The sequence below is a fragment of the Perca fluviatilis genome, chromosome 2 (assembly GCF_010015445.1).
Source record: "Perca fluviatilis chromosome 2, GENO_Pfluv_1.0, whole genome shotgun sequence".
NCBI lineage: Eukaryota > Metazoa > Chordata > Actinopteri > Perciformes > Percidae > Perca > Perca fluviatilis.
Window position 1 is genome coordinate 25,843,595 of NC_053113.1, and position 27,736 is coordinate 25,871,330.

The following is a 27,736-nucleotide window of genomic DNA, read 5'->3' on the forward strand; positions in this document are numbered from 1 at the left end:
GTAATACATATAATAGCGCAAAAATGAGCTGTACGAGTAGGTAAAGGGCAATTTTACATAAAATCAACCATTTGGTCGTCACGTTTATTCAGTGTGTAAAATCAATACCAGTAAACAATTCCTCCCATGCTGGGCCTTTATACCCCATGAGCTAAAAGCCTTTTTAGTAGGAGGCATATAAAGACAGAGTACATAATGGATGTACCTCTTCAGAGTAATGAGCAGAGGTTACTTACAATTTAATAAGATGGCAGTTTAATTATCCAGTCAACCTGAGGAGACGGATGATGAAGTAACTTAATGGCTCTGATGAAGACTCATTGAAGCATTTAGTGTGATCACCAACAACAAGGTTAAATAACTAAAGTGAAAGGAAGTGTGACTTCTTTCTTTGTGGAAGTTATATTGCAGATCTACAGTGCAATGAATCTAATCTGGTCAAATTCATCTGCATCCGTATGGTTAAGTCTTCTTTTAGGTTACTCAAACACTTCTGTTTGATCACACAGTGTAACACGGATTGATGCAATGGCCTCACTGCAGTTTTCAACAGAGGCCATATCAGTAGAGCAGAGTAGAGCTCATTAACTGCAATAGACTGATACTTACTATACCAACACTGACGAAGAATTCTACCTTGCTCTCCTACTGATTCTAGACAGTAGGACAAAACAAGCAATTTAGGCTCTGTGAACTTGTGATGGACATTCATGACAATGTTCTTACTTTTTCTGTATTTAAATGATTACATCATTCATTTGAAAATAATAAACAATAGGTTAAGCTGTGAATAGAAATAACCATTAGGCCTAGTTGCAGCTCTAAATGTTTGACAAAATGTGCTCCTCAATATATAAATGACACCAGTTTATAGTTCGGTCATGATTTTTAAAGCCTACAATTTATAGTTACAGTATATAACAGACACTTAATACTAAGTAAGGCCAGTGATTATGTTGGCGTCTTCACTGGACTACTCTGTTGCAACATCATGTGCAGACAATCTTGTATCTTCTTTCATGACAAATAAAGGAAACATTGCACCAACAGTGTAATCTATCCAATATTTGTTCTATAAATTACTCAGTTGCTGTATACGTGTTTCCCTACATGAAGGTGTGTGTGTGTGTGTGTGTGTGTGTGTGTTGGATCAGAAGGAAGCAAAATTAAGCATACATTAGCATGACCAACAAATCAATAGCCCTCTGTCTCCTGTTGCGAGGTGACTGAAGTACTGATATTACTGATTGCAGAGTCTCCCCTGATACTGACCACTGTGGCACACAAACACACACACACACACACACACACACACACACACACACACACACACACACACACACACACACACACACACACACACACACACACACACACACACACACACACACACAGGGAAAATGAAGACGTGTGCGTGTCTGTGTGTGTGTCTGTTTTGTAGCTGCACGTGGTTAAAAGGGAGCTTTTGTTTCTGATTGTATCTGTATCGATGTTCCAGACTCACATGGGCCTCAGATTCTGTTTGCATGTGGATAGCAGTAAATCATGCTAGTTAATATGGCAAATAGTTACGGCTATATTTGTACCCTGGCTGCATTATGTATGTATATGTAAGTGTCTGTTCACAGCACTGTGCAAGCTGTCACGTTTAGAAGTTTAAATGCACGAGAAATTGATGAATCAATGAGGCAGAAAAAGGCAAGAAAACTGCAACGGGTGGTGCAGAAAAAGGATTTTATGCGCAAATAATGCGAGGTCAATGCAGATCAAATCCATTTGGTCTCTGGAAATGCTGTGTAATTAACTGCTGTAATTAGGATAGGCACAGATGACAGGTTGTAAGATGAAAGGGAAGAAGGGCAATTTGGGCGTATAGAGAGAAGGAGACTTAGAGAACCACAATATAGAAAGAGTGAGAGGCCAAACCGACATCTGAACAGTAGCAACATCTGCTAATTACAGTGGTGCATCATTTATGCTGCTTTCTTAAAGCAAGCAGTCAAATGAAAATCCCATCTTTTTTTATAGGAAATGCATAATTCATATATCAAATTTAAGCAAAGGCACAATAGAAAATTGACGTATTTAGCCGTCTCCCACTTGGGACCCTCTCGCTCTCCCCCTCAGCTTCTATTTAATGCCAGAGTTCCATCAATATAAGCTAGGTGATGTGGGAAAGGTGACCCTAATGGAAAATCCAAATGCTGCCACTCTCTGTGGCAAATGGTTTATCTAACCCCCTTAATGCAATTAGTTCTATCTGGCCTTGCTGATTGATGGCTGAAGTAATGTGTTTATATTTTCCCCTTTGATAATTTTGTTAGAATAACTGAGTGAAACAGAAAGGAGAAGAAAAATAAAGGAATTCGAAAGAAAGAAATAGAGAAAGCAGAATAGAAGGAAAGAATTTTTAGAAGAGCTTTATCTGCTCTATAGTCGTCATCATCCTCATCATGCTCACAAAAACATGCATTACTGGGCACCTGTTTCCCATAACAGCTCATTAAACTCAGATCTATGTTTCATTAAATTTGCAAAGAACGCTGATGTCTGTGTCATGACAGGGTTCTGTAACAGACAGAAAAAATGATTGCATTCCAAGTTGTTAGATTGAGGAACGAAAATGTGTCAGCCCCGGTTGTACTTGGTACTGACAAGCATATACAAATAAAAATATAAGGAAGTCAAGGGAATATTATGATTTTTCTTTTTAATCAATGCAAAAAACTGTAAAAATCTGATTTTACATCTTGTGGCACAAACATTTATTTTCTCCTTTCTTCTATTTTTTTTCATAATTTTCTATTTTCAAAGATAGGGTTGGGTCATATGATATTTATCATGAGACAATATAAATCTGTCAACTGTTAGAGATTTTGCCAAATTGTTATCTATGCCTTTAACATCTCTGCGTGTATTAGACCATTGTGGGCAATACTGCAGATCAATGAGCAGGACTTTTTTTATGGTCATGTTGAATGTTGAAAAGTTTTTTGCATCAATGTAATAAAGTAGGCTACCTTAATTATTTAATTAGCTAGATTAGCTAAAACACATTTTTATCTGGTTATTGTTTATCCATTAGCAGTTTCTTGATTTTCAAAATGTGTTCCATGTATTGATAATGCGAAATAAAATCACAGATCACAATCATTCTGTATCATGACAGAGGATTTTATTCATAGTGCCTAGCCTACATCCTTTCTTCAATAAACTGGAGTAAAGTGGAGCTCCCACCAGTTAAAAATCCACTATCAGCTTCATTTTTATGAAGTCTACCAAACTATAGGGACCCCGACATCACTATGTAGGCCTACAAACTATAGTCATTATTCTTCTCTTCAGTAGCGCCTCTTTCTTCACAACACAACCGCATGTTATCCCAGCTAAATTACATTTTATTTACAGCTGAGGATTGAAGAGGCCTGATATCAAATACCAATAAAGCTTTAAAACAAGGTTGGCATGATTAAATCCATCTACAGTACACAGTGATTTGTGTATCAGGGTTAATAAACCCTCTCCATTCTGTATTGTAAGGACGCCGACTCAGTTTGTGTCTCGCTTGCAACGGGCAGAGCATGAATCCTAGATGTGTGACACAGAGACAGGAAAAAAAGAAGACGTGAAAAATGCCCTATTTCTGTATCATGGCTGACTCATCAATTGTGTGAGCATTTAGCTGGGGAGCAAAACCTGTCAGTGAGATCTCCAGTGAGTTTGTGCTCCACAAGGGGGGTGGGGGGGTGGGGCTGGGTTTTGTTCTATTATTTCTTGAAACAGTGTTTTCTAGAAATCACGCTCATTGTCTGATCTGCAAACCAGACTCTGTGTGTCACTGTTTAACTTCACACGAACAGGCAGTGACGGTCTAAAAACATGCATGCAAATGAGGCATGTTTGTGAAATGAAATCTGTTTAAAAAAAAAAAAAAGAAAGTGAGGAAGAAGGGGAATGAAAGTACCCTCAATCAAAGTGATTAACTATATAAGTGTATGTGCAAGTATGTTCGGTACAGTGTGCGTTTATGGAAATGTCAGTGCGTGTACAATCATAATTTAGTGGACCGGGTTGTGGTGTGAGTAAAAGAAGAGTGTTTTGTAATAATTAGGGTTGTGACGAGACACTCACACAGCTCACAAGACACAAGATCACGAGACAAGATTTAAGAAAACTTCAATGACGAAATATGACTATATTATATAGAATAGTCTTTTATTCAATTGAAAGTCACAAAATGAAAAACTAGCACTGTGAAAAAAATAATATGAAACCTATTTACCTAGAACACTTAGTTATATCTAATATTTTACACACCACACAAAATGAAACACCTCCCTCTCCCCTCCCAAACCCGTCCTTACATTTGATTTAATAGGTTATTAAATCAAATAATTATTAATTTCTTACTCTGCACTGTAACTTGTAGTCTTTATTTGTATCTTATTCTATTTTAGCTTGTTTTATTTTCATGACCGTTGTGAATTGCTCTTTAATGTTTTAATGTAAAGCACTGTGAATTGCCTTGTTGCTGAAAGATATATAAAATAAAGTTGCATTGCCCGTTACCAGGGCATAGAGAACACTGTTGTGCCCGTCTGTCTCGGAAATGACGATCTCGCCATTGTATTATATTGCAGAAAAACGCTGTCTGCGTGTTGGTTACAGTTTTGAAAACTGTAACCACACTTGCGACCGCTTTATCGGCATTGCCGTGACTCACTGTGACTTAAACAAGCTGCTGAGGCTCCGTCTGCACCGCTCCTCTGCTTGCGTGTGTCGGAGTTGAGCCCCGCTCTGTGTGAAACATGCAAAGAGGACAGAGAAGCTCACATGCTCTCAGGTACCGAAATTTGGCACCGCTTGATTTAATGTGACCCAGTCCTCGTCGTACTGACGTAATTCTGCACTTGTGTACTGATATCGCGAGACAACTTTCACCTCGCCGAGAAATATCATCACGTTTTAATATCGTGATCGAGATCTTGTCAGACCTCTAGTAATAACACGGCAACTCAGACAGACACGCTGCTTTTCACTTAACTGCAATGCCTGCCATTAATTTGAGTTGTTCTGATTAATATACAATAGGGAATCAATAGGAATGCATTCTTCGCACAGCAGGGACCTCCTACCAGGGAACAGAGGGCATACTGTATCAGTCCCACAATCTGACACAAAACAGTAAATTCTGTGTCAAGTTAAAATGCAAATCTCAGTCTGACAAACAGTTTGCCTCATAGACTTGATTTTCATCACTGGTTCCAGCAGTCTATGATCCGCTCCATTTATTGTCACTGTGCTCTAAAAAATGACTAGTGTATCAAGACTTAAAGGGGAAAGAGAGACAAACAGAATGGGAGAGAGAAAGACAGAAAGGGATCACAGACAGCCGAGATCGGCTGATGCAGAGGGAGAATGAGAGACCGAGAGCATCTGTCTACTTTGCTCCCGGCGGAAGAATGTTTGTCACCACAAGCTGCTCAATATGAAACTAGGAGCCAATTACAATTAATGGTAAAAAGAAGCATAGGCTCAAATTACATTGCTGTTAGATCCCCCGCTCAGAGGCAGAAGTAGGGGTGGAAATTAACAAATTGACGGTGTGCCTGACCCATTCACATACATTTCTGAAAGTTCACCTGTACTGCACAGGTCACTTAGTACACTTTCCATTTCCCGACATGTTGTTATCTGTCAGTTGCTCGGTCACATTGCTGTCGTCACTGACAGGACCGTCTCTGGTTCTGGCTCTGACCACAGGAACAGTGACGGGACAGCTCACTTCAACGCAGCATAATAACTCCTGAAAATAATGTCCATGTCGCAAATGTATCTGTCTCTGCAGTCATTTCAACCACCGGATCCAGCAACAGGAAATAATACAGACTTTTTTTTCCTGTGTCGAAATGTTTCGAGGTGTTGGTGAATTCTTAAAAAAAAAAACGCCACTAAATGTTGCTTTAAAATGCGTTGTAACTCTCGTTACTGAGAGTGTAACGAGTATAATATTACCAACATTTTATTAGTAATGCGTTATATTACTGCGTTACAGCAAAAAGGAATACATTACTATAATTGCGTTACTTTTGTAACGTGTACTCCCATCACTGTTAACAACACACTGTAGATGATCCGTGATGAACAGATTTAGTCTCTCTGACTTCTAAACATAACTATCAGCCACACAACATGTGGTTTGTACAGAATAAGCCTTTAAATCAGACAAATGGCAGTTAAAATCCCTCCAATTCAAAATCAATAAAAAAGTTGATCTAAAACGTCATAATGTTGAGTCGATTCTGAACCAGTCAGCCGTTAGATCAGTTGAGAGCCAGGCGTTTCCCAGCATGCCCTGGGTCTGCCTAGGTCTTGCAGTCGGTGAAAAGCAACTGCGCTGCCTGCGTCTCAAACCTGCAGCCGCCTTGATCTCGTGAGGTTATCGTTGCCCACGCGTGCATGACGTCAGAGCAAGTCGGGATCAAGTCGGACTCAAATCTAACCGGCATGCATTGGGCGGCGATCGCCGGTGATCGATTCTGCGTACACCTAACTAGTCTCGAATGAGCCTATTGTTTGACATGCAGACAGAGGAAAGACGTGCTGCTGAGACCTCTAATATTTCATGCATTTTCATGCATGTCACTTTACAACTATGAAATACAACTTTTGGAACTTTAAAAGTTAAGACTGTGACAGAGGGTAGTTACAGTACATTTTTCTGGCAGAGGTTTCAGAGTGCTTTGCTTCTGTTAAAATAAAACAAGCTGTGATGGTTACTTATTCTACATTCCTGATATCCAAGATCTTAGAGTTAGCTGTTGAAACGTATTGCATTCAAAAAGGTTATTTGTTGGAAGATTTATTTTAGAAACATGGATTGTGTGAAAATAAAGATTTGAAGGATGATTTAAATGACTTGATTGTTGATTATTTTGTTGAGTTCAGTTGAAAAATGAGATGAATGCACTAGTGAATGTCACTGCAGCCATTGAGGCTGTCAATGTCAAAAACTAACACACAATTCCTCTGCTGCTTTGCTAATGGATGGATTAAAATGTATGTAGAATGGTGTAGTCTGTAGACATTGTTTTACACTGACTCTGATGTTTCTTGACACAACACCTCACACTCGTGATTTGTCACGACGAGCTGCCCAATAAGAATCTGGATGAGGTTATTTAAAGAACAATTAAAATCCGGAGAGTATTTTTACTTTTTGAAACGGTTGCTGATGAGGGAATGACAGCGAGGCTGGTTGCAGGGAAGGGAACATCATGACAAACAGCTTTAATAGTACTGTTTGTTTTAACTATGAAAAAAAATAAATAAGTGAGAAGAGTCCTTTTTGTACAATAAAATGATCCATTTGGTAATGTAGGCCTAATTTTCTCCCTTCTCTGGCTGTACTGGGTTTACTTACCCCTTTTTTTTGCTTCCTCGTTTGTAATCAGTACCTCTTTATTCTCTCTGAGCTTCCTGTCTTCTCGCCTATCTTGTCTCCCATCTCTCTCGTCCGATTTGATTTTCTTTGCTCTCTGCTGTCCTTTCTCATTTCCCTCTGCTCCAGTATGTGTGACTGCACGTGTGTTAGTGCAACCCCCAACAGTACAAAGATTAATTCACTCTTGTTTTGCTAGTAACAACTCTCACTCCTCTTGAAACATCTCATGCTGCTCGTTAGCAAGCAAATCTCACCTTGCTCTCTCTTTTGAAGTGTCTCCAATCTCTCTATACTCAAAGCATAATGGTACAACATTCAGTAAACATTTCTGGCTACATACTGCAATGCCTGCAGTGCCTCTATGTCAGCAGCATTCCATATTTATGTCTCTTTTTTTTATTCTAGTGCCGGTAACGGTTTGAGCTATTATTAGTGTGTATCTCTGGGTTGTGTTAAGGGAAGGGATGGAGGCAGAGAACGGGCAGCATTAAGCAGAGGATGGAGGAGCCAGCAGCATTTAACATTAGACCCTCCACTCCAGAGGGCCTCTGTGAAATCATACACATGGGCCGTGAAATAAGCAATCTGCAGGGGATCTTTGGAGGCGTCAGGCTTCCAAAGATGCTCCATCTCAAGACTGGGGTTATCAGTTTTGGACCTGAAGCCAGGATGGGCTGAGATGATAACTCATGGTTTTATGTATTGGCTCCAATAAATGGTTACCAGTCTTTTAGTGTATCTGCCGTCACCCCACTTAGCCTCCCCATATGGGTCCCTCTTTAAAGTAATGAAAGAAGATAAAAAGATTCCTCGGCTGCTCTCACAGTAGCACAATGCTTTCTCTCTTTTTAAAGAATACATTTTAGTGAAGAAATGACAGTAAACTGCAGGGTTACCTCACAGTGGTTAAATATTGCCCACATACTGTATAGCTCCCTCTACCCACGATAGATGATGGTCTCACCTCAGGACATTCAAGACGATGTCCCCGAGCTGCAGGGGGATAGCACCATTACTTGCCTACTGCGGAGCGGGAGGGGAGGACGGAGGGAAAAACAGGAATTTAATCTCCTTTTAAAGCCTGGTGAGTCATCCTAGCAAGAGTGTTTGTTGTTTCTTTATTCCTGAGTGAGACGGTGGATCCACTGGGAACAAGAAAAGCCCACTCTGACCTTTTACTAAAAAGGCATGCCTTTTGGTTTGCTTTTTCCTCTGGTGCTCTCACACAGGCAAAATAGACCCCCCACCTCAACCCCCTCCTTCATCTCAGGAAAAAGAAATGTTTCAGGAAAAAAGCACACAAAAAATAGCATTTCCTTTGCTGGCTGACAGGTGGTAATTTTTTTATTTTTTTTGCTGCTGCTGCGTATTATAACAGGTTGGGGAAATATTAAAGTAGAAAGCTAAAGAAAGTTTGCACCACAAAAAAAAGGTACAATTCATTCAAATTAAGTCGTCTGTTGGTCTTAAGTGACTGAACAATGTCTTATCACAGAGCACTGATTACCTGCCATCTATCGAGTGCTGCGACCAAGCAAAGCGGACAGACAGGCAAAGGATGTAATTACCAAAAATCACCCCCTTTTCTGTTTAGCACTTCATTCTCTTGGCTGTGTGTATGTCTGAAAACGTATGTGTTAAGCTTATTTACTGTGATGTGCCGTCCAGCTGCACAATGAGACAGGGTGTGTGTGTGTGTGTGCGCGCGCGCAATGGATTAAGACCACTCTGCTCTTGACCTGTGTTGCAGACAAGATGGCTTATCTGCAACAGTAAGAGCAGCTCCTGTGATCTATTGCATTGTTCACTCACCATATCAATTTAATTAAATGCCATCGATTCCACAGACTCACTCTCTGTGGCTGCCTTTTGTGTTCCGCTAACCTCTGAACCAGCTAAGTCCTTTTCAAACTGCACCTAGGTCAGCTCACAATGTAGAAGCTTCTCATTGTCAGAGTCACTGTCCTTTAGCCATTTATTCTCAGCCGTTCATTAGAATGATTTGACTTAAGCTTAGAGCAAGATTGGCTAAAACGTGCTGGGGGAGTATAAGTCGCATCAGTCAAAAAATGCGTCATGAAGAGGAAAAAAACATGTATAAGTCGCACCGGACTATAAGTCGCATTTATTTCAGAATGTTTTTTTTTTTTTTCTTCATCTGTCAACTACACAATAGCACACAGAACAACAGGCTGAATACGGTAGGTGTCCGGTATGTTAACGTAACACATTAACAGTTATTGAACTAGCACACAGAACATCTAGCTACCAGGGCGTGGAGCATGGATGTATTAAAAGGCGTGGAGACGTAACTGCACCGTTGACAAGTCCCTCCTGACTCCTTCCTCCAGCTCTGGCCATCTTGCTTTCAGCCCGCGATTAGCCGATTAGCTTTCTTTGTTTTCTTCATTGCAGTAAGAGTCACCTTTTCGCCAGTCCCTCACAAGTTTCTCACTCATTTCAAACTTTCTTTCTGCTGCTCGATTACCGTTTTCGGCTGCATATTTTACTACCTGCAGTTTGTTATCTCTTTTCTTTCTCAGTTGTCTTTAGGAGCAGTATTCTAGTTGTCACAAGCCTAGAGTGCCCTCTCGCGGCTGTAGACGGTAATGTTTTCAGTGTGAATTAACATGTAAAAACATGTTAAATTATATATATTTTGATATATAAGTCGCACCTGACTATAAGTCGCAGGACCAGCCATAGTAGGAAAAAAAGTCCGGAAAATACGGTACATTGTCTGACTAACTTGACATTTGTCATGGACAACAAACCTCCAAACAAGAAAAGCTGTCGATTTTGGCGACCTTTTGATTCTGGTGACCTTTGATGACCTTTCCCATAGTGCTACGATCACGCGAAACTTAAATAACTACTGTATTCTGCCCTCGGTGCAGTGTAATAATAACGGAGGATAACTAGTGAGGGTATTAGGTATCAGCTCAGGTATCCAGCCCATTGAGTGCTGTCTTGCTGATAAATGTAGTGAATATCAAGTAGGCTGAATCTTTTAAATATCTGAATTAGGCTAGAAGAAATGCGCCAACACTTCATGAAATACTCTTGCTTGTAGTCTTACTGGGAGTCGGATAAGAAGATCAATATACATTAATTCGACAGAATCTCTTCAACACCATTTAGGGACTGTTCGTTATTTATTAAAAAGGGCCACCGGAGTCGTTTAGGGATCTTTAGTCAAAATATACTTGACCCTCCCTTCGGCAGTAATAAATCTTCTATGACCCTCCAAAATAATTGCGAAAAGAGGCATGACACTCCCCATCAATTTATTGATACCTTCTGTACTGGTTAGCACTTGGCAAAGATGTGGAGATGCCCTTTATTTTTTTTACAGCCATGACTTATAAGTCACTGCCTTCTAATCTTATACATCCCACTCCTCTGTTAAGGTGTGGTGGCTATTTCAGTAGATTTACTCACTAACATAGTTGTGGAAACACAATAAGCATGGAAACTAAATGCACACTTCCTGCATTACTTCAAATACTAAGTTATTCCTCTAGTAAACTAGTATTTACATGAAATAAAACATTGACACCATTCAGCAAAGCACACTGGGTAATAACAAATTCAACACACAAACTGGTTGCTATGGACTCGTCACTAGGCTTGCTCAGTCATTGTATATTTTAGCTATATAGTTAAAGCTGCCGAAGCTGAACATTATCCAAAACATATCCAAAATATGTATGTTTATTTTTAAAGCAGATTTTAAATTACATTGTAACAATTTAACAATTCGCCCTTATGAAATCCAATCACGGCACGGCTGTCTTGGAACGCAATAGACAGACGGTGGCGGAATGCCCCGACACTTAAATTCAACTAAAATGTAACAGTGAACAATCAGTGTTCGACCTACAGTCTGTTGAGATCAAGGGAGTAAGCCTCTCTTCAGAACTCGAACCTCCTATGGCGCCATTTTGATGCTAACAAGCCATCACCCACCGTTAGCATCCCATTGACTGCCATCCATTTTGACATCACTTTGACAGTGAATAACTTTACATCTGAAGCGTTTAAAGACTTTATTTGTCCATTGTTTATTTCTAAAGAAACAATGTATAAAAGGCTCCATTACCTTGTATCTCACGTTATGGCTCCTTAGCAGACGTTTTTTGTAAAAATAGGCTAACGATTGTGTCATAACCACGCAACTTACTGTTGCATAGTAAAGGAATTACCATATAGTACAGAATAAGCTTGCAGGTGGTGATGGTGGTGGATATGACACATGCCTTGGGTGTGGGAGACCTGGGTTCAATTCCCACTGCGAAACATCAACCAATGTGTCCCTGAGCAAGACACTTAACCCATAGCTGCTCCAGAGGCGTGTCACCTCTGACATATATAGCAATTGTAAGTCGCTTTGGATAAAAGCGTCAGCTAAATGACATGTAATGCAGGCAGTTTTTACTTACATTAGCTGTTTTAGTTTAATTACTAATGTTAACTAGCATTTTAGTTAGCAATAATTAGCCTGTGCCCATGTTATCTCCTTACATATACCTACGCTCTCCATCTCTGTGAGATTGGGAATTATTGAGATTTCTCTTGGCACAGCTACCAGAAGACTTACAACTTTCAGACAGGTTGCTCACGTCACATCTACGTGGTCTCTCTCAGTTGGAAACTGCTCAGTAACGCTCAGCGCTCACCGGAAAAGTGCTTCTAATATCCTTCACTGGTCTCCGTCCAGAGCAATGGGATCTGTTGGTCCAGTTTATATATGTCTATGGTTGGGATGCCTCTCCAAACACAGAATCGAAGCGCAATCATACCATAAAACATGTGAAAAGTAGGGCTGTCAAAATTAACGCGTTAATTTTTGCGTTCGTTTTTTAATATTTAACTCGTAAAAAAAAATTAACGAAATTAACGCAGCTGTGTTTGTTTACTTCATGTGGCGGCTGAGAAACGTAATACGTCTCCATAAGAGCAGGCGGCGCTACTCTAGGAGGGATTTACCTGATTGAAGTAGGCCTACGGGCCAGTCAAGAGTTGAAACATGGACCAGTAAGATCCCAAAAGAGAAAAAAGATGATGTGTTAGAATCCAGAAATGAATGAGCACGGGCTATAAACGGGACCGAGTACTAGTTCCGACATGTTGTCTCGTCAGGAGAGATGCGCCACCGGTAAGCTGCTGTTTCGCTACATAGAGCTGCAGTTTAAGTTTGATTTGTATGTTGCGCTACTGCTGTGCTATATATGATATGATATGTACGTGCGCGATTTGTTTGCTTGATAACTGTTACGTTGGTCACGCTGATAAAACCTTATTTGCAGTCTGATGTTTAACGCTGTCGACTCGATAGTATCCGTGACTATATTCCAGTAAATGTTTGAAATTGTTGCGTCTGTCACACAAGCTACTTCCTGGTTGCGGTGCTGGAAGGGAAATGTAGTCAATCGCTTTACATTGGTAATGGATTGCGGTGCACAGCGGCCGCTATCTAAAACTACACTCAATGTTTTCACTTTAGGCCAACATACACCTTTGTGGTTTTGGGTTACTGGTTTAATGTGTAACATTGATATTGATGTGCATTTCTGTGTTTAGATATATGTGCTTTGCTTAGTCATTCAGATTAAACACTATGTATATTATAATATTTATGATATTAAGTACTGCCTAGATTGTAATTTATATTCTCTCTCTCTCTCTCTCTCTATATATCTATATATATATATATATCTATATATCTATATATATATATATATATATATATATATATATATATATATATATATATATATATATTTGTATATTATTCAGAATATGGTATATTAGGTATGTGGCTAATATTGGGGGTGGTGACAAAAATCTGCTCGCGTTGTTCTGAAAGATATTAAACATTCTGAACTTAGCAGAACCTTTCCTTGTTTGTTTTCTCTTCATATTTGCAAAGTTAAGTGATTTAGCATTTAAATATCCATTACTACAAGCTTCAGTCTCAATTTAAAAACGCGATTAATCGCGATTAACTACAGCAAATTGTGCGATTAATTAGTTAATTTTTTTTAATCGATTGACAGCCCTAGTGAAAAGATATTATTTTGCCGTAATCCAATGACACGGAAAAAAAGTAATCCACAGCGATCAGTAGATCCACAAAAAGGGTCATGGTGTAGTTGAACGAGGCCTCGCCACTATATAATAGTCTGTATAAAAGTCCAAATCTACACAAAACCTGCAATCAATTAGTAAGCTGACATCAAACCTTTATGGCAACGCTGGCATGGCAAGATGTCCAGACATAGTGCAACAGTAATTTTAGTTTTTTGCGTCCTGCTGCTCCCATCGTCAGCCAGGTAATATTTTTTTTACTAAAGCAGTATATGAAATCAGATGTATAACCTACCACCATTTAGTTGTTTTGTGTTATTTAAAATATTTATAAAATATCTCGTTATGCCAGATGTAATTATTCCACACATTTTTTAAACAATGCAAGTCCGTTTCAGCCACCAGTGGGGGCAGTGCTCCCCTTGCTCCCCAGCAAACTCATGGGTCAGACCCATCTGGTAGCGAAGGGGGGCCGAGACTGAGAGCTACACCAAACAAGCCACTTTGAAATGTTGCTGTTTCATGAATACAAAAGTTGGTTGACCCTCTCCTCAACAAAGAATAAAAAGACATGACCCTCCCCTCTTTTCCTCCAGTGGTCCATTCCATAAATACCGAACGGTCCCTAAGTAGCACAAAGACTGGATTCAGGGAAAAACAGCTATCCGGTCAAATACACCACCAACGACTTTTAAATTGTCTTTTTTACATGATGTATTCATCTTTTTATTTAGCAAACTACAGATCACCTGGCTTTTGTTCAGAGTTAAATCACAAAGACAGCTACTTTACAATAGGCACAAGACATCTGAGGATCTGTGTGCAATGACCTGCTTTTAGTCTGTAGTAATTGTTAGGTTTATGCTGCTAAAACTGATTATTTAAGGTTAGTGAAAGATTGTTGCTTGCTTAAAGCAATAGTTTATCATTTTTGGATGTGCGCTTATTTGCTTATTTGCTTATTTGTCAAAGGGTAGATGAGAAGATTGATAGTGCTCTCATATCTGTCCATTAAATATGAAGCTACAGTCAGCTTAGCATAACGATTGGAAACATAGAAAGCCTATTTCCCGTAATGTCAAGCTATTCCTTAAAACCAAAATGTCTAGTTTTCTTTTTTTTCACATTTTTGACTTAATAAAACAGATTTGATTTGTTGAATGGCATCTTTGACAGAGCAATTCTTCCAATGTCCGTGCACAGCCAGGTTATACAGCTAACTGCCAAATACACAGACATAAAAAACAAACAAGTACATTTCCTACAATGACAGAGTATCCCTTGAAAGATCTTGATTCACCCTCCTACAGCCCTCAAAAGTTCATTCTGAGGTTTGTAATGAAGAAATATCTCTCGTTGTTCCTCTGAAAGAAACCCACAAACTTAATTTCATTACATATCAGCAGCAGCAGTCACTAAACATGTGAGCGGCATGAAATTGCAACAAGTAGAGCGAACGTTGTGAAGGCCTTGTCCTAGCCCCCCATGACCGATGCCAGAGGCTGGACGATCTCATCCATCGAAGGGAAAGATCGAGCTGTGGTTTACAGAGATTGAGTACACACTGGAGGGGGAATCATATATAATGACATTTTATATTTTCAATGTTGCCGTGTCATTTCTGCCTTTTAACTGGTGGCAAGTCTGATATGTTTTTTTTTTTCTCAATCACGCTGCTTTTTTTCTCCAAATGCAATTCAGACTGAGTCGTGGTTGGAGGGCATTTAAAATGAACTCCTCAGAGGCCCTGCTTAGGAAATGAAATTGCTTTGGCTATGGCCTTTTGTCACGTAGCTCCACAGTGCATATTAATGATCAGCAGTACGTGGTGTAGCACTGCGCTGCAGGATTCACACAGTCTAATCAGACTCGCCTCACATTCACTGTCATTGTCGGTTATTTGTCTCCTCCTGTATCTTTCCTGCTTGTTTTCTTATTAGCATGCCCTAATTCTCTTTTACTGTGAAGGTCCTACAAGAGCTAATAATATGGCTGTTAACATTTGTTTCGGTTTTCCAATATGCGAATGGCTAAATTATTACAAATGCTTTATCTTTAGAAATAACGTTGTTGCTAAAAATGCCCTTGGTGGCAGGACTCGAAATACCACGTGCTTATGCACTACCGTGCACATAAAATTTGAGCATTGCACATAATTCTCAGCTTTACAGGCACTGGTGCACGTAACTGTTCAGGGCTCCCAACTCTCATGCAGTGAAAAAATAAGTTTATAGATGATAACGTCACACCTAGGGCTGGGTACCGAATTCAATTCTTTTAGGCACTGACCAAATTGCCTCGTCATTTAATAACAGAGTTCAAATTTCAGGAATAAATCTCATCAGCATTCAGCATGCTTCTACCAAGAGCTAATAATGCTGCTGATCGACTGTCTAACGTTACATGTTGAAGAGACATGCAGGAAAAACTCTACGTTACGCACAAAGACGGGACTCACGTAGTAGGAGCTGAAAAATAAATTAAAATATTTGTGCCATAATGTGTAATGTTGTCATTTCTTTTTTGTAAAAATCAATTATATAAAATTGGTATCGAAAAAATCGTTCAGGAACCGATATTGAAGTCACGGTATTGGTATCGGTACCGGTATCAAAGATTTTTGAACGATACCCACCGAGTCACACCACAACAAAATGACACTGAGAGCGCACAGACAGACAAGACCAGCAGCACTGTAAAACACTGCTCAAGTAAGCCATTGTTTGCGAAAACCTGGTCAAGCCAGCCGGCGCTTAGATTTTGATGCGCTTCTATTCATGCTGTTACGGTACCGATACTTGGAGCGGCCAAAATGCGCTAAAGAAGACTGGTAACAGCAATAATTTATCACATTTTATATATAAAATAAAAACAACATTATAGTACACATCATATAAAATACCGTAAGTCTTGTTTAACATGTAGCTGTAACAAAAAAAGTGTTAATACTGTATGATAAAACCCTGACTATGACCATAAGTAGGTTCATTGTACATTACTGTACAGGGAATCTGGTCGCTGCCGAAAAGTGCCGAAAAAGAAGGAGAAACAGGCCTACACCAAATGGTGCAGTTAACAAAATCTTGGTGCAGGTAAAAAAAAAACATTTGGTGCATTTAGAGACAGAAAAAAGTATTTTGAGCTCTGCTGTTGGAAAGTTGTGATTCAAACAGCAAATATAGTAGAAAATGTGGCTCCACTCACTGTAGAGGATTTGGGTGTGAATTCGCCACTAACATGGTCTAAATCAGGCCACTTTACAGAAACAATCATCACAAGAGACAGCACTGACTTATTGCTCATATTTCATCACGTCACGACTGAGTATACCAGTAATTAAAGCAATTGGTCAAAGGTAGAAGTGTGTGACATGAAATTCTCTCACCAAAATACCTTCTAAATAACATGGCTTCTGTAGACTTTCCAGGAAAGAAGACGACCATGATGTCTGATCGAAGGTAAACATGTCATTAGGACTGCAAACAATTATTTTCATAATTGAATAATATGTTATTTGTTTTTCCAATTAGTCAATCATTTAGACTATCAAATGTCGGAAATTATTATACATACAAAATAAGTGCATATCAAAAGCTCCCAGAGCCCAAGGTGAGGTCTTCAAATTGCTTGTTTGGTCCGACCGACAGCCCAAAACCCCAAAATGTTCAATTTTTAAGTTTTAACATATTATTTTCTCTTAATTAACTAATTGGCTAATCGTCCTATTATTTCAGAACTCAGATTTGTTTGCACAGAGCAAAACCAAGTTGTTGTTTTTTTAGCAATATTAAACATGATGCAAAAACTGCATGTTTTCTCAGATTTCTTTCTTGGCAAAAATTCTTCTATGCTTTACCTTGCACAAAAGAAAAAAATCTCTCTAAGACGATCAAAGGCTCCAACACATTATTTCCGAGTCTTCCGGCGAGCTATTATTTTGAGTGCAAGGCTAAGAAAATAATGTAACACAATCTAAAATAAATCTCCACTGTGAGCTAAGTCCCTCTCTGCTGGATGCATCCATGGGAGGATAGATGAACATTATTTCCCCATGCACTCAAACTAATGCTCCTTTGCTCTACTTTGTGGATGTGCTTCTCATAGAAAGCAGAAACACCACAGAGAAACAGGACTGAGAAAAAGAACCAAAAAAAGAGAGAAATAAATGATAAATTACTGTAAACCTCAGTGTGAAATATGAAAATTATATTTTCTCTGCTTGTCTTAGTCCCACTGTGCAGGGAAACTGGCATAAGCCGATGAGAAAAACGTTAACACACTTACAAACAATACTTTTGTTAAAGTCCTCAGTTTTCTTGTGAGAGGAATGTGAAGCCTACTGTATGTCTCTTTTAGTGAGGTTGTTCATGCAGAATATAGGCTTTCTCCTGATTATGGATTTAAAAGCCATTGACCGGATATCTAAATAAGGCAAATACTCTAATGGAAAATACGCTTAGTTGCTCTCTGGTGGAGAGTTATATAAAAAGATTCACACCACTTATACACAAAGTTACAGGCCCCAGCCCAGAAATGGTTCCAGCCGTAACCCCAAAACAAACATGGGCTGTCAAATAATTATACAAGTTGTCAACAAGTCAGCAATTTAGCTACATTAACTAATGACTTTATTTAGACACGTGACACGTGAATGCATCCGTAACGTCACTAATAATCCCTCATTGTTCTGGAAAACCGCGAGTGTGCATTGGCAGGTGCAGTAAGTTTGAGTTGACCCAGGAAGTTTAGAACAAGCAGCGTGGGTTATAATTTACTGTTAACCTTTGTTTTATATATCAATTTAACTAACCTTTTCACCGTATGACTTTTTAGTAGGGTTTAAATATTTTTGGGTAATTATGTCTGTTTATTGTTGGTTTGTGTATTGTGTTGCAAAAATAAATGCGTTGGTTGATCAACAACAAGGTAATCCCCGACAATTAAAAACATGTATCAAGCTGCTGAACACTTGCTGGGTTCAGCTACTCAAATTGGGGGATTTGCTGCTTTTCGGCAATAAAACCTTCCAGAAAAACGAGTTTTTTTGTGATTGTTGCGGGCAAAAATCCTTGATTATGCGGCATGTTTTCTTAAAAAATGCGATGGAATATGCAGGATATTTATGCAATTTTATGCGATGAAATTGCGGGAACTTGCCAAAAATGCGGGAACTTGCAAAAAATGCGGGAACTTGCAAAAACTGCGGTTTAATGAAAAAGTGATTCCCCCAACACCCTGCTTTACAAATATTCAGTCATTGCAATAAGTAAACAAATAAGATACAAAAATATATACAAATAATATAATATTAAAGTAAAAATAAAAGTAATAGTCTAAACAGAGTGAAAAAAAAGATACAAAAGAGACAGACTTTCAAAAATCGTTAATAAAAGACAGCAGGAGCACTTAACCAAAGAAATCTGAGTAGACATCAGATATTAAGATAGGTTTCTTATTGGATACCAACTTAAGAGACTCAAAGTACATGTCAAATTCAACCTCCAACACCTGCTTTTCGATGATGTTCACGTCGCGTAATTACGTCACTTCATAACGTCACTTCATAACGTTCCCATGGCAACAGGGGAAAATGGCTGCTCTTGTGTGAAGTAAACGCAACATTTTTTCAACTTTCTGCTAAGATATATGTGACTTTTTTTTTGCAACGAAAATACGGGGATTATGAAATTAAGCAAGCACTGCATATTTTGTGCGGAAATCGCCAATTTATGCGGCGAAAGTGCGGCATATTTGAAAAAATGCGGCCCCAGCATGAATATGCGGACTTTGGCTGATTATGCATTGAATTATGCGATCGCATAATCGCGTTTTTCTGGAGGGACTGTAAAACGTACTTTTTGTTAACATGCGTTTTATTTATTTTTGTCATCAAAGACTACGGTTAAAGAAGAATGGCAACACGTTTGTCTTGTCCAAACACATTCTCACTCCCATCTCGTAAAATAGGGACGCTTGGTCAGGTGCCTTTGTCGTTGTTATTGACGCTAAAAGTCTCCTTTAGCGTCATATAACGCACTTTAACTAAAACACGCTTGGTCGGGGCTACTGGCGTCCTTTTTAAAGCAGTTAGGTTAGGTTAGTTAGGTTACGTTTCAGTGAGAACAGGGAACAACGGGACAGCTGAGTTTAGGAAAAGGTCGTGGGTGGGCTTACTCTTCCGTGACACGCAGGAATAACGGGCCGGTTAAAGAAGAAAGCGGGACACGAACCCCACTCTCCTGGGTGAAAGTCCTGTGTTTGCCCCATCCACCACCCCAACCAACCTTCCCCTTACATACTACTCGCTAAACCCTGTATAGATGCTGCTCTCACCGGTACGTTCTATAAACATGCTGAAGGGCGCTTTTTTCGTCGCTTCAGACGCTGACAGCCACTGTCCAAACATCCGTATTTTACGAGTTCGGAGTGAGAACGGGTTGTCTTGTCATCTTTCTTGTCATTAAGGCCAATCTCTCCGATCGCCCATGTCAGCTAAATGCAGCGATTTCTCTGCGCCGCGGGAGCTTCAGCCCTGTTGACCTAGTGAAGCTGGAGAATGGCAATCACTTCCCCCCTCACACTCACACAGATGCATGCACATCATGTACGTGTGTGTGTGTGTGTGTGTGTGTGTGTGTGTGTGTGTGTGTGTGTGTGTGTGTGTGTGTGTGTGTGTGTGAGAGAGAGATATGTCTCAGTGTGGCCATTACAAGGCCCTTAAGCATATTGTAAGAAGATGTATATTTGACAGAAACAACGGTCTTACTGTTCTGCAAATGGTTCCATTCGTGTCTGTTCACTATTACTGCCTTACTGTTGGCTACAAAGTGTGCACATTGACAGCACCATAGATCAGAATAACAACTTGTCTACTCTGACCAGCCTCCTGCACAGTACAGTCTATACAGTCAGAATCCACTGTCTAGCACACATTTCTAGTTGCAAGCATGCTTTGGTTTGCATGCATTATTCATGTGGTGCTTTTAAAAGGTGTAAGGAGCTTGAAAAGGCCAATTAATCGATGAGAAGATCGACAGAAAATTAATTGGCAACTAAAATGGCCAACATTACCTGGTTTCAGCTTCTGCAGTGTGGGATTTGCTGCTTCCCCTCTTTGTTTTATCAATGTAAACTGTAAGTCTTTGGGTTCTTTGGGACTGTTGGTTAAACAAAAACAAGCAAATTGAAGATGTCATCTTAGCCTCTCGGACATTTGAATGTACATTTTCTACTAAATAATTAATCAGTTAATTGAGAAAAAATTGGGATATGGATCAATAATACATTTAACCATAAATTGCAGCCCTAGTAGACAGGAAAATTATTTAAATCCAAACTGTCTGCTTTTCTAGATTGAAGCAGAGTGAATTTTCAGTACATTTAGACACTCTCATTGTCTATATGAGACGGTTTCAGTTAAAAATGGCTGGTTAAACGAACACAGAGCGAAAGGTAATATTAGGTTAACATGGGAGGGGCACAAACTTGTCAGTTAGAACTGAATATTATTTCCCTCTGACAGACAGGTGTCTCCCAGGTATGAGGAAGGAGAGTGAAGCGATAGAGACAAGGTGAAAGTGTGAGTGCTTTAGAGAGTGAGGTGGTGACAGCGTGAAAAGTGAGAACAGCAAAGAGCTGTGGCATGAGATGTCTCCCCCCCCCACCCAACAAAAATTTGGTGTCAACCTCGAGGCTGTGACTTTTCCTAATGCAATATATTTGAAAGCAGCCAGCCATGAGCAGACAACCACACTCAATAGAACAAGATTAAAAATCCAATTCCATACTGATGAAAAAGAGTGAGGCATAGATGTAAAGACTATGCGTGAGAGAGATAGACGGAGCTGTAGTATAAGTGAATAAAGTGTTTCATTCATCACCAAGTGTGAAAAAAAGCCTGTTCATCTATAATCCATTAATCCAGGACACTTGTGAGAGCCTCAGTCGCGTCTCTCTCACTGTTTTATGACAAACTGAGCTAATCACTGACAGCACAGAAGAGAAGCACAGACAGCTCAGCCTACACTGTAAAAAGTCCTGTCCCTGCTCTCTACTCGGACATTCAGGAGTGCAGTTTGCTCTGCTAAATGCCCCATTACAACATCCCATAGCACATGGTGATGTTTCAGTTGTTTTCTTTTGTTGACCAGCAGTCTGAAACTTTTTTGGTGATCTACTAATTGTTGCATGTCTGGCTTTAGGGAAGTCCTGAGCAAATACAAAATGTGAGTTGACTATGCTTAATTGCCCTTAAAAAATGGCAGCATTGTTCATTTGTTAGATACTCTCTATTGACGTTGATAGGGAAGGGGGCCGAAAACGTGATTGAGAGTTGAGACATCCCTAATTAGGCCTTGTAGGTAATATCAAATAGGAAATCTCTAAATAAATGTGGCATTCTGTATAGATCTACATGGGGAAATTGCCTTTTTGTTTAACCGACCGCCCACAGGGAGGTCATAATGCACAAAGCATAGACCCTGGTGTTTCAGTATCTTATTCAGAGCACCTTTGGTTTCTGAACAGTCTCAAAAAACATTACTTAATTATGTAGCATTTTGCAACCCTACAATATATTCAACATGGATTTTTTTTTTTTTTAAGTGAGTTTAAAATTTCCATCACTTTTATCAGTGCAGGCCCCCTCAGCGTAATAGAAAACCATATAGAGATTCAGGGAGAAGGTAATCGGCTGCTGGGTGATGAGCCAGGGGATCCAGGGGCTCCTTGGCCGGCTATGATAAGGCCACACTCATCCCACTGCTGGGGTTCAGGCTCATGCATTGGCTGCCATCTGAAAATACATTTGTCTCCACACTGAGGGACACTGCCAGCTCACAAAATTATCATTTTCACAGAAACATTCCTTTCAACAGAAAACTGCACACCCACATATCCTTTAGCACAATGAGAGGACAAAAGAAAACAAAGAGAGAAGGGAGGAAATAGGGACTGCAACATCATTTCTAGAACAAAAGTCTGACAACATCCATTTACTGTAAAGTCATATCTCTAAGTACACCTGAAAAACAATTTCTGAGCACGGTACTGTTGAGGTCATGCTGGTATTGAGTGTTTGAGTTGTGGTGAGAGATTTGTTTCATGTGTATGGTCTGGTCATTTGATATCTTCCCCAACTGCTGCCATCAGTGTCATAAGAGGACAAGTCTCTTTTCTTTTCCTATTCCAATGAAAAATGGTTTAATAAAACAAGATGAAAACTGTGCAGCAGTCTAAGTGGCAAACTGTCTCCTAAGGCCTTTTTACTTAAACACAAATATATATACACAAAATATTAAAGAAATGCTGTTCCAAGACCCAAGGTGATATTGGTGATATACTCAAACTTAATCAATCTATTTAAACAGTCAAAAGTAGTAAGTCCTTCCATACGCTGAAACCAGCAGTTTGCCATTTTTGCTAATTGAATACTTTTTCTTTCTGTGGCCAGCGTTTCTGGAAATGAACGAGTGTAAAACCTTGTGCATCAGTTCACGGACGAGTTTACCCATTCAAGTTTATTCACATTACGTTTAGTAACGTTTATTCATGTTATTCTAATAAAATAGCTGCAGTTTCCCCAACATAATTATGTTTTTCTTGATTAGATTTTTATTTGTAGCTGACCAGTTAGCTAGTGAGCCAGCAAGTTAATAGTAGCCAGCAGCTAAAACACAAAATATTTCACATATCAATGTCACCTTTTGGATGGTTTCAACACCGGGACGGACGGGGTTTGTTGTAACGCTAGCTAGCTACTAAAGGAGGCTGAGAGACGGGTGTGGGTGGGGATTGTCGGGGAAATCTCCGCGATGGCGAGGACATTCGATGCCTGTTCCAGCTGCCTGGAATTATCTCCCCTTCACTTTTCAGTAATCTTAAGTTTTCGTTTTGGTGCGTATCCCACCTTTTGTCGGGTTAATTTAGCTAACCGTAAAGACATCTAAACTAGGGGTGGGGGGAAAAAATTGATACAGCATAGTATCGCAATATTTTCTGTGGCAATACTGTATCGATATACAGACGCCAAGTATCGATCTTTTATTATATATGTGTTGGTCAGTTTGTCTGCTTGACACTCCCATTTTGCAGCAATAAAATTGAAGTGAGATGAACAAACAGAGAAATGTATCTTTTTAGATAAAACAGATGCGGACAAGGTTTTCTTTTGGGGACATCATTTGAAATTGGGAAAACTTTTAAGTTGGAAAAAAGGTAATAAATTGCAATATATCGCAGAATATTGCAATATCTTTAAAATCGCAATAATATTTTATCGTGACATAAGTATCGTGACGATATCGTATCGTGACGATATCGTATCGTGACGCCTCTGGTGATTCCCACCCCTAATCTAAACACGAAGCGGGGAGAAATTCGGCAGGGAGGACATTTTCGGCACATACACCGGTAGCGCTACGGAGATGTAGCTAACGCTATGGATGGCCGCTGTTGTGAATCGGTGATGGGTCTGATATGGTCTGTTTCCCAGGCACTGGAGATAAGTTCTGGCTGGGGGGTTGCTGTAATGAAAGTAGCTGGCTGATAGCTGACTGGGGGCTAACGGTAACTAGCTAGCTAGCTATATGTCCCGTGGCTGTTGTCAGCTGTCATCCCGACTGAGTCTCTCTGCGCCGGGGGAGTGAGGCAGACAGACCGGGGTGTGCTAGCTGGCTAAATTAGCATTAGATTAATCGTCTATCTATACAGCTAACGTTAACGTTACTAGTGAAGTTATTCGTGGGTTAGCCCAGTCCTGTTAACTGTGGTCGAAACAGTCATACTAAAAATAACTTTATTAGCGTGTTGAACGATGTTGTAACCTCATAATGTTACCCACAAAGCATTATCATCAACGTTAGCTACTTGTCAACCAGCACATTGTAGTAACGTTAAGCTGGTATCGATATTTAACTTTCAAAATAAATAAGGTCTCTGTTGTATTACTGTGATAAAAAGTGGGATGTAATTAATCACAAAATGATGCTGTATGGCAAAACAAGCAATATTACGGTTACAAGTACTTTTTTTCTGTGACATTGTATGATTTACAATTACTCCTGAACGTATCATCTTGGTGCCAGCGTTCTCACAGAAGTTAGAGTAACTACACAGTGAAAGGTTATATGACGCCACTGACGGGCGACTAAAGAAAAAGTCCTGTGTCTGAAAATAAAATATCAGATTTCTCTGGGTTTGACATTTGGTGGAAACATTTGGGATTAAGGCTGAGCAATTTTATCGATTCTGCGATATAAATCGATATTTTTTTCCCCAAGAAAGTATCGATTTTTAAGCCGCGAGTATCGATACATAAGTCCCATTCAAATCCCCCGTGTTTACCCCCGTTCGCGTTGCAGGAAGAGCGATTTGGTCAGCCAGCCGCTAGTGTCGCTGTAGAGCAGCTAACGTCAACTGGCGGCCCGCCGCCAAAGCTTTCAGTCTGGCCCGCAGAATAATCATGAATTCACAAAATGTAAAGAGGAAAAAATGTGTTCTGTTATTTATCATTTCAAGCATTTAGAGCAAAAACCCAGCCCCATGTATTTACATCTCTATTCACATGCCAGGATTCTGTACAGCGATGCCCGAGCTCCACACACACAGCTGAGCCGAGATGTGTGTGCGTTAAAACACACACGCAGCTGAGCCGAGCTGTGTGTGCGTTAAAGGTTAAAACACGCAGCACCTTACTGGGAACGATACAGAGTTACCAACGGCCGCTGGGGCAGATGAACTCACGCTAGTCTCTTTTCTATAAATAGGCTACAATTAAACCTTCGTGAGTAGAAAGTCAATACTTATCAATGCACTCACCTGTGTAGACCGGCATAAACATGTAGAAAGCGATATTTCAATCTGCTCAGTCCACCGCGCTTTTACGCAAACACAGCTCTACTCTGCAAATAGCGAATTTTTACAAACAAGCTAAAACAAAAGCTGTCAGTTTTTAGTCTAACAGTTTATCTTAGGTTGCCGGGAATCTGGAAATTTTGACAAATTCTTGTAAACCTCACTGTTGGCTGAACAAACCAAACTCTCCGCTAGAGCGGACAATCTGGAGCTACTTAATATGCACGTGAATGACGCAATCGTTATGTTCGAGTGATGATGATGATGCTGGTTGTATTATTTTGCAACAACATCGTTTCATTGCAAATGAGGCATACATGACGAGTGCATAGCCTGCTTATCAGTCCATTCATCATTAAAGCTGGGCTTTTGGCTTTTCCACGTCAACTTTTTGCTTCAGCCTCTTTGACAGTGACATGTTTACCTGTTTACCAGCCTCTTTCTGCAAGCATTTTCCACCAATCAGGATGCTGCATACTACAATAATTTTTCCATAATCACAGACTTTAACCATCACTAAGCAGTGAACTGCCTCCTAGTCTGAGATCTTTTTCTAGTTGGGGTGGTGATGGCACAGTGGATATGTGTTACGGCCTCCATTAAAAGGAACAAACAAAGGCTCAAAAGGGAATGGAGGATGCAACATATATGAAAAGAAGGATGCAAAACACCATGTTAACAATAATCCAACAAGCTTTATTAAATAATGCAGACTCCCAAAAGTAACAAACCAAAAAGAAACAAAAGGGACTGGAGACCTCGGCCAAAAAGAACAAAAGATGGGAAGACGCTGGACCAACCTCGCAGTGGGCCGTCGCTCCCCGCGTCTCCCCCTAAACTAACTAAAAAGGGTAAACTAATCCTAGAACAAACAAAAAGGACGAATAACTGAACTACCGGTAATCTCCAGCCCAAACTAAAACAATAAACTAAAACAACAAAACTCCAGCACCTAAATGTGCATGGAGGTTGGGAAAATAACAGACCTGCTTGTGGAGAAAAAGGAAGATGAGGAGACAACTCCTCACTGGTGTGCTGCCAGTGTGCTCTGCCATGTGCTCTCCACTCTCTGCCTTCTTATCACCTCCCCCACTCTACCTGAGCACTGATTACTCTCAGGTGTGCAACAGGTAGAGAGGGAGGAGTAATCAAGACACAAAAGAGGCACATGTAACATCCCCACACTAAAATCAGTGAATGGGGGAGCGCCGCGGACCTCATTCACGCATAACTACAATTAATCGCAGCGCGACAAAGCGTCAGCCAAAACATTATCTTTACCTTTAATGTGCCGGATCAGAATATTAAAAGACTGTAAGAAAAGTGCCCAACGCATGAGCCTCTGATTTGCATTACGCATCTGATTAATAAATACAAGAGGATTGTGGTCAGTGTAAATGATGAGTGGAGCACTAGCAGAACCAACATAAACCTCAAAGTGTTTCAGAGCCAATATAAGCGCAAGAGCCTCCTTTTCAATAGTGGAGTACACAAGTTTATGCCGGTTAAATTTCTTGGAGAAATACGAAACTGGGTGCTCCACGCCATCGTCTCCATCTTGAAGAAGGACCGCACCCGCACCTGCATCACTCGCATCCACAGACATCTTAAACGGACGGTCAAATGCCGGTGCAGCCAGGACTGGGGCATGAGTCAGCAAAGCCTTTACGCAATCAAACGCCCGCTGACAGCTCTCAGACCAATGAAAACGTACTTTCGGACTCAACAGATCAGTAAGTGGGGCAGCCACTGCGGAGAAGTTGCTACAAAAGCCTCTGTAATACCCCGCCATCCCCAAAAACCGGCCTTGGCGAACTACGCGAACCGCAGGAGGAGAAGGACAGGATTGCTTCGACCTTTGAATAGAGCGGCTTGACTTGACCCCGACCCACAATTTTCCCCAAATACTGTACAGTAGCCTGACCAAATTCGCATTTCGCCAAATTGAGTGTGAGATTAGCGTCACGCAGCCTTCCAAACACTGCATGAAGCTGCTGAATGTGTTCATCCCATGAACCGGAGTAGATTACAATATCGTCCAAATAGGCTTCACACCCCGACAAACCCGATAAGACTAAGTTTACCAAGCGCTGAAAAGTAGCAGGCGCGTTACGCACGCCAAATGGCATCACTGTATACTGCAAGAAAGCGTCAGGGGTCACAAATGCAGAAATCTCCCTCGCCCGAGGAGTTAGTGGCACCTGCCAATACCCTTTTAATAGGTCGAGTTTTGTCACATAATTGGCACTGCCAATATTGTCAACACAATCCTCAACCCGGGGAAGAGGATAACAATCTGGCTTCGTAACCCCATTCACCTTTCGAAAATCTGTGCAGAATCGGTCAGAG

The 27,736-nt window shown here is 40.2% G+C and overlaps 1 protein-coding gene across 2 annotated transcripts in view; it reads right to left on the reverse strand.

The window, feature by feature from the left end:
- The window catches only part of LOC120546637 (SPHK1 interactor, AKAP domain containing), a 133,250-nt gene that overhangs the window by 87,292 nt on the left and 18,222 nt on the right, over positions 1 to 27,736 (reverse strand). Inside the window, exon 2 of one of the 2 annotated variants that reach the window (XM_039781743.1) lies at positions 20,606 to 20,691. The exons of the other annotated variant lie outside the window; for it this stretch is intronic. The gene's annotated coding sequence lies outside the window, so the exon portion shown is untranslated. The remainder of the gene's footprint in view (positions 1 to 20,605; positions 20,692 to 27,736) is intronic. 2 annotated transcript variants of the gene reach the window in all.